The sequence below is a fragment of the Pongo abelii genome, chromosome 20, assembly GCF_028885655.2.
Source record: "Pongo abelii isolate AG06213 chromosome 20, NHGRI_mPonAbe1-v2.0_pri, whole genome shotgun sequence".
NCBI classification, from domain to species: Eukaryota; Metazoa; Chordata; class Mammalia; order Primates; family Hominidae; genus Pongo; species Pongo abelii.
Window position 1 is genome coordinate 57,898,214 of NC_072005.2, and position 7,286 is coordinate 57,905,499.

At 39.9% G+C, this 7,286-nt stretch overlaps 1 non-coding gene across 1 annotated transcript; it reads left to right on the forward strand.

Moving 5' to 3' along the window:
• The first annotated feature begins 6,906 nt into the window (after positions 1-6,906).
• LOC112130250 (small nucleolar RNA U13) lies at positions 6,907-7,010 on the forward strand. The gene has a single exon (XR_002912524.1). It is a non-coding gene; the product is annotated as a small nucleolar RNA U13 (small nucleolar RNA).
• Positions 7,011-7,286: the final 276 nt, after the last annotated feature.

Here is a 7,286-nt window from a genome sequence, read left to right on the forward strand (position 1 = left end):
CCAAATATATATATATATATATTCAAAACTACTTCTCTTCCTCCTCCTGCTCGTTCTTCTTCTTCCTCTTCTTCTCCTCCTCCTCATTCTTCTTCTTCTTTTTTTTTTTTTTTTTTTGAGATGGAGTCTCACTCTGTCACCCAAGCTGGAATGCAGTGGCATGATCTCGGCTCACTGCAACCTCTGCCTTTCAGGTTCAAGCGATTCTCCTGCCTCAGCCTCCCAAGTAGCTGGGTGGCATGTGCCACCACGCCCAGCTAATTTTGTATTTTTAGTAGAGACAGGGTTTCACCATGTTGGCCAAGCTAGTCTTGAACTCCTGACCTTGTGATCTGCCTGCCTTGAACTCCCAAAGTGCTGGGATTGCAAGCATGAGCCACCGCGCCCGGCCTCATTCTTCTTTTGTCCCCCTCCTCCTCCTCCTCCTTCTTCTTGTCCTTCTTCTTCTCCTCTTTCGTCATCTCCATCCTCCTCTTCTTCTTTCCTCACCTCTTCCTTTCTTTTTCCTCCTCATCACTTCTTTTCCTTTTCTGATCAATAGAACCCTGAAGCCAACAGGTGGGGCAGAGCAAGACAGATAGCTGTGCAGAGGTCATCTGGAATGGGGAGCTCCAAGCAGATTGAGGAGGGTATCTACCCAGGGATGTCAGAGGGGAGTGTCAGAACCTGCAGAGGGAGGGCATTTACATGTGTTTGCATACAGGGATGGCCCCTTATGGGTGTCAGAGCTTGAACAGGGTGAGTGGAGTCCTTTGCCAGAGGGCATCCCAGTAGTGGGAAGTGGAACCAAGCAGGATGAGGAGCCAGTCATGCTGGAGAGGAGCAGTAGCTGAGATGAGGGACTAGTTACACTCAGGAGATTGACTGAACAAATGAGTAAATATATCGTGATTAATGGGAAACGAGTTTCTCATTCTCAGAGAAGGGATTTACACATATGGGAAGGCAGAAAACTACAATGACCCATGTAGTACTGGATTGCAACTAGAGGTAAAGGAGTGAATTCATGGATTTCAATCTGTCTCATGAATGAAATAACACATGAATGTAAATGAAAGACCAATTCCAACAAAGTCAGGATCAAGACAATGGCACCCAACTATCACAATGATTATTTAACATTCTCACAGTGGGGTTCTTGGTTGCAAAGGAAACCAATTTGGGTTAACTTAAGCAACAGAAAAGAATTCAGTCATAAGACCTTGGGCAGCTGACAGATTCGATGAAAAGGCTAAAGTACCAAGTTTAGAAAGTGGGTCAGAACCCAAGGAAACAATGAAAGAAGAACCATCTCCAAGTTTCCCTAGGGACAGCCCAGTTCAGTGCCATCAAAATGAGTACTGAGCCCTTCTTTATGTCTTTATAAAGTCTCAGTGTAAGTTTAGTCAGATACCTGCATGCTAGCCACTAGGTTTCCAGGAAAGCGTGTATCTAGCTTTTAGGTCCTTAGAGGTGGGAAGGAGGACTTCCTATCATGATGGAACCCCCTAATAGAGAAATGTAGTTCAGCTGTGCACTGCAAACAATGCTCCGAGAGTGCTAGCCCAATGCAATTACAAAACAGAACCATATAAGTGGTATCAACCCTGGAAAGGATATATCTTTATTATTTGCAATTAGCATGATTATATGTCTGGGAAATTCAAAATTAACTGGGAAAAGGATTACAGGCAACACAGTAACTCATTAAAGTATCAGTTACAAAAGGGTTTTACAGTTTGTCACTATTGACATTCTGAACTGGATAAGCCTTGGTTGTAGGGGGACAGAAGAGATGTTCAGTGCATTGTAGGATGTTTAGCAGCATCCTTGGCTTCTATTCACTAGACACCAGTAGCACTCCCTCCCCTACCAAGTTGTGACAATAAAAATGTCTTCAGACCTTGCCAAATGTCCCCTGAGGGGAAGGCAAAATCACCCCCATTTAAATTGGGTTGTGCAATTAATTTATAAGCATCAATAACTTTCTTACATTAAAAAACTAACCAACACGTGTGTTTATTGCGGCACTATTCACAATAGCAAAGACTTGGAACCAACCCAAATGTCCAACAATGATAGACTGGATTAAGAAAATGTGGCACATATACACCATGGAATACTATGCAGCCATAAAAAATGATGAGTTCATGTCCTTTGTAGGGACATGGATGAAATTGGAAATCATCATTCTCAGTAAACTATTGCAAGAACAAAAAACCAAACACTGCATATTCTCACTCATAGGTGGGAATTGAACAATGAGAACACATGGACACAGGAAGGGGACCATCACACTCTGGGGACGGTTGTGGGGTGGGGGGAGAGGGGAGGGATAGCTTTAGGAGATATACCTAATGCTAAATGACGAGTTAATGGGTGCAGCACACCAGCATGGCACATGTATACATATGTAACTAACCTGCACATTGTGCACATGTACCCTAAAACTTAAAGTATAATAATTAAAAAAAAGTTATAATGAGGCCAGGCAAGGTGACTCATGCCTGTAGTCCCAGCACTTTGGGAGGCAGGAGGAGTGTTTGAGCCTGGGAGGCAGAGGTTGCAGTAAGCCAAGATTATGCCACTGCACTCCAGCAGGGGCAACAGAGCGAGACTCTGTCTCAAAAAAAAATTATAATGAAAAAATCATTCTTGTTCATATTTAAATCACCTCAAAATCAGATTAAATCCATCTGAAATGGCTTTGTGTATGGTATGAGGTAGGGATCTAACTTTACTTGTTGATTCTTTACAAGATCCTGATTAGTGTATTTATGTTATATCTTGCCGAATCAAATAACTTGATTATTTTTCTAAATTTAATTTTGTTTTAAGTTCCAGGATACATGTGCAGGACATGCAGGTTTGTTACATAGCTAAACATGTGCCATGGTGGTTTGCTGCACCTATCAACCCATCACCTAGGTATAAGCCCTGCATACATTAGCTATTTATCCTGATGCTCTCCCTCCCCTGGCACCTCTGACAGGCCCCAGTGTGTGTTGTTCCCCTGCCTCTGTCCATATGTTCTCATTGTTCAGTTTCCACTTCTAAGTGAGAACATGTGGTGCTTGGTTTTCTGTTCCTGTGTTAATTTGCTGAGGATAATAGCTCCCAGCACCATCCATGTGTCTGCAAAGGACACGATCTCATTCCTTTGTATGGCTGCATAGAATTCCACAGTGTATATTTACCACATTTTCTTTATCCAGTCTATCATTGATGGAAATTTTGGTTGACTCCATGTCTTTGCTATTGTGATTAGTGCTGCAATGAACATACACATGTATGTATCTTTATAATAGAATGATTTATATTTTTTGGTATATACCCAGTAATGGGATTGCTGAGTCAAATGGTATTTCTGAGAACTTGATTATTAGTTCTAAGGTTTTTCTGTAAATTCTCATGTGTTTTTTTAGGTAGATGTTCACGTTGTCTACAAAAATGACAATCTTGTCTTTTCATTTCTCATATTTATACCTTATTTCAACTTTCTTTCTGGCTATCTTTCCTAACACCACAAATGCAATGATAATTGTGGTAATAGTGGGACTCTGCCTCATTCCTAGCTTTAGAATTTCATCATTATGACCAATGAGTACCTGAATACGGCTAGTGTGACCAAGTAACTTAATTTTCAGTGTTGTTTCACTGTAATTAATTTAAACTTAAATGGACTTGGCAAACCTGGCCCATCTAAAAATAAATAAAATTGAACTTCTATCTCATCTCAGACTATATGCAAAAATACATGACAGGCTTAAACATACAAAAAGAAAAGACATGAAAGAATTTGAAGAAAATGTAGGAAAGAGGCCAGGTGTGGTGGCTTATGTCTGTAATCCTAGCAATTTGGGAGCCTAAGGTGGGAGGACTACCTGATCCCAGAAGTTCAAAAGCAGCCTGGGCAATATAGGGAGACCCTGTCTCTACACAGAAAAGAAGAGAGAAGAAGGAAAGAGAGAAAGAAAGAAAGAAAGAAAGAAAGAAAGAAAGAAAGAAAGAAAGAAAGAAAGAAAGAAAGAAAGAAAGAAAGAAAGAAAGAAAAGAAAGAAAGAAAAAGAAAGAAAGAAGAAAGAAAGGAAGGAAGGTAGGAAGGAAGGGAGGGAGGGAGAGAGAGAGAGGGAGGGAGGGAGAAAGAGAGAGAGGAAGGAAGGAGGGAAGGAAGGAAGGAAGGGAGGGAGGAAGGAAGGAAGGAAGGGGAAGGGAAGGGAAGGGAAAGAGAAAGAAAGAGAAAGGAAAGGAAGGAAGGAAGACAAGGAGGAAAGGAAGGAGGGAAGGAAGGAAGTAAGGAAAGAAGGAAGGAAGGAAGGGAGACGATGTGGCTGTGATGGTAACTTTCTTAGCCAAGAGAAGAAACCCAAAAGCTGTGGAGAAAAAGTGGTCATAAATGACTATGTGAATATAAAAAATTTTTGTATGGTAAAATGTACCAAAAACAAAATCAGTGCACTAAGGGGTCAGGGATGGTAAATTTTTCAATATACATGGCAGATAAAAGTCAAGATCTATATTCCAGCAAGAACTCATACAAATTAAATTTGTTTTAAAAAAGACAAACATTCCAATAGAAAACAAGCAAAGAATGTGATTAGAGAATTCACAGAAAAGCAAATCCAAAAGGCTAAACATGAAACAACTGCTCAAATTAACCAGTGGTTTGAAAAGTGCTTATTTGAGTCAAAATAAAATGTCATCTTACACATATGAACTGGAAAAATTATAACACCCTTAAGCTGGCATGGATCTGAGGAAATGTGAGCACCTTTAAGTTGGCATGGGGGTGACGAAAAGAGTACCCTTACATGTAGAAACCATTTGGGATCATCCATTAGCAATACTCCCACACATTCACTTTATCTCAAAATCCACCTCCTAAGAATCTACCCCATTGAAACAAAAGCAGCACTACAGAAGGTAAATATACAAGGAGGTTAATTGTTGCATTATTCATGGCAGCAAAACTGGAAATAAAGTTAATGCTCATCAATCTGATAATGGCTGAGTAACTTTGGTTTGCCAACACCACTGAGTACAGGACAAATGTTTAAAAATCACAACAAATTGAACAAAGAAGCAGCTAGGTAAAATCAATTTCCCTTAAGCCAGATATGAAAGAGATTTGCAAAAAATGTAAAACAATGTCAGTCTTTACATTGATTTTCGTTTTTGAAAATGTAGGCATTTTTCTTTAAATATATTAATTGTGTTAACAATTAACATATAACATGCATTGGGGCCGGATGTGGTGGCTCACACCTATAATCCCAGCACTTTGGGAGACTGAGATGGGCAGATTGCTTGAGCTCAGGAGTTGGAGACTGGCCTGGGCACATGGTGAAACTCCGTCTCCACGAAAAATTTAAAAAGTAGCCAGGTGTGGTGGCGCACACCTGTAGTCCCAGCTACTAGGGAGTCTGAGGTAGGAGAATCGCTTGAGCCCAGGATATGGAGGCTGCAATGAGCCAAGATCTCGCCACTGTACTCCAGCCTAGGCGACAGGGTGAGACTCTGTCTCAAAAAAAAAAGGTGGGGGAGGGATTTATCATTGTTATTTAAAATAAATATATAAATATTTTGAAAATAATTCTCATTGAATGAAGATTATAAGGGAACTATAAATGTAACTAGAAAAATATTAGACAATTCAATTGAAAAATTCACTAATGATCTGAGTTTATATCTTAGTCCATTCAGGCTGCTGTTAAGAATGTAGCACAAATAAACAACATACCAGTTCGAAACAAGAGAAATTTATTTCTCACTATTCTGGAAGCTGGGAAGTCCAAGATCAAGTCACTGGCAGATTAGGTGTCTGGTAAGGGCCCACTTCCTTGTTTGTAGAAATGAGGACTTTTGGCTGTGTCCTCACATGTTGAAGGGGAACTCTGGGGCCTTTTTCTTAAAGGTCCCAGTCCCATTCATGAGGGCTTTACTCTCATTGCTTCATCACCTCTGAAAGGCCTCATCTCCTAATATCATCACATTGGTGATTCAATCTCAACATATGAGTAGAGAGGGACACACACATTCATAGCAGCAAACTTCACAAAAAGAAAATCCGAATGACCACGAATTATATAAAAGGATTCTGAATAATTTATTATTTTTAAAACATATGGTGAAATTAGCAGTATTGCACCAATATACATCTCCTGGTTTTGAACATTATGCTATGGTTATATAAGAGAGTAACTTTAAGGAAGTTCAGTGAAGGGTTTGCAGGAATTCACTGTATCATTTTTACAACTTTTCAAAACACTAAAATTAGCTCGGCATAAACAGTTAAAAATGTGGAGGAGTCAAATTTTAACATTTTACATTAGAGTATGGGAACAATGATTTCTCAGTACTTTTAGCTGTTACTTTTTTCTCTGTTCACCTTACTGCACAGTTCTGGTACTAAATAGATGCTCACTTTGCCAGCAAAAGGTCCTGGTGTTGGCTGGGTGCGATGGCTCACGCCTGTGATCCCAGCACTTTGGGAGGCTGAGGCAGGCAGATCACGAGGTCAGGAGTTTGAGACCAGCCTGGCCAATATGGTGAAACCCTGTCTCTATTAAAAATACAAAAATTAGCCAGGTGTGGTGGCGTGTGCCTGTAGTCCCAGCTACTCAGTAGGCTGAGGCAGAAGAATCGCTTGAACCCAGAAGGCGGAGGTTGCAGTGAGCTGAGATCATGCCACACTATACGCCAGCCTGGGCGACAGAGCAAGACTCTGTCTCAAAAAAAAAAAAAAAAAAAAGGTCCTAGTTTTAGTGATGTTGCCAAGTTATTAAGCTTCCTTCCTCACTAATAGAAACTAATACAAGGAAAGGATTACTTCCTCTTTGGGAAATCTGGTCAAGCTGATGATCCAATTTAATTAAAACAATCCCACAAATTGAATCTTTGTTTACTGCTTGAAAAGCTACTTTCTAGATCCTTTTGTAGTTCATAAGTGTGAGGATTGGGTTTTCAGGCTTGTGTATAAGATGTGCCTCCCTCATTCCTTGTTACAACATTGGCATATTACTCATCTGAATGGAAAAAACAGTTTCTGAATAGTTTCAGAAGTAGATGTTAAGATTCATCTTAAAGTAGTCATATAGGTCAAGAAATGAAACATATGCAGTATTTCAGAATCCCCCACATGTGGCTACCCCAGTAATAATCCATGCCTCCCTCCTGAAGTCAGTAACATTCTAATTCTAACTTTTTGATAATTTTGCACTCACTTTTCTTTTTATTGCTATTATTTACATAGTTTTCCTTTTTCTTTTTTTTTTTTTTTTTTTGAGATGGAGTTTCACTTTTGTTGC